At 39.5% G+C, this 888-nt stretch overlaps 1 protein-coding gene and 1 long non-coding RNA gene across 2 annotated transcripts in view; both read left to right on the forward strand.

Annotated features, from left to right (window-relative positions):
- The window catches only part of hspa12b (heat shock protein 12B), a 20,013-nt gene that overhangs the window by 4,813 nt on the left and 14,312 nt on the right, over positions 1-888 (forward strand). The window lies entirely within an intron of this gene.
- Positions 377-888, forward strand: part of LOC118338032 — a 2,093-nt gene continuing 1,581 nt past the window's right edge. The window contains exon 1 of the long non-coding RNA XR_004797210.1: positions 377-679. This is a non-coding gene — a long non-coding RNA (uncharacterized LOC118338032). The remainder of the gene's footprint in view (positions 680-888) is intronic.

Below are 888 nucleotides of genomic sequence, written 5' to 3' on the forward strand. Positions count from 1 at the left end.
GGGGGGGGGGGGGGGGGGGGGTTAAATCATCCACTGCAGAAAGACGGAAAGAAAAGACAGATTAAGTAGGGGAGAGATGTGGAGTTTCATCCTCTGTCTGGTTTTATCATCAAATAGCAAGGACAGACTCTGGGAAAGAAAGCCAATGATGCACTCACACACATTATGTTCAAATGTTTCATGCACATGCTTGAATAAATGCACACAGATGTTGCATGCACATACACAAAGAAAGGATCGCACACACTCACAGAAAGGGATTTTAACAAAATCTTTTCATTGCACTCATCTGTTTAGTTTGATCTTGGCTTAGATCACAGACTGATCCAATGAGTCCCAGTGCTGCAATACAATACACACACACACACACACACAAGCCAATAAAAACAACACACACATACACACAAAGTAGATGCATGTGCACGCGAACATACAGTCAGTAGAGACAACTCACTAATTAGGACTTTAAGAATAAAACAAATGAAACACACACTTAACTCAGACAAAAGTTTGTCTCACGTTATAGCCATATAGCGTTTACTTACACCGTATTTTGCAGGTATTCGGATTCATATACTTCCCCATGCTACCACTCTCCAATGCATCAGTCATTGGCCTCTGAGCAGTTACAGTAGCTGGGAGCTGGAGGTTCAAGTGTGTGACAGTTGCTGTGGAAGAGGTATGTCTTCTTTACTTCTTTGGCTGATGAATATCTTAAGTTTTTCCAAAATGACTCCGTATTCTCTACCTATTGCACTTATCTTACGCCATTGTATCTAAGGTCTGAGTTATCAGTGTAAAATATGTGCTTCACCCAGCACTGATGGGATAAAATGACAATTAGTGTCCTATTTTTTAATTTTATATTTTTAATATAAAGTAAATAAA

The sequence above is a fragment of the Morone saxatilis genome, unplaced genomic scaffold (genome assembly GCF_004916995.1).
Source record: "Morone saxatilis isolate NCDOM2014 unplaced genomic scaffold, NCSU_SB_2.0 Contig4, whole genome shotgun sequence".
Classification (NCBI taxonomy): Eukaryota; Metazoa; Chordata; class Actinopteri; family Moronidae; genus Morone; species Morone saxatilis.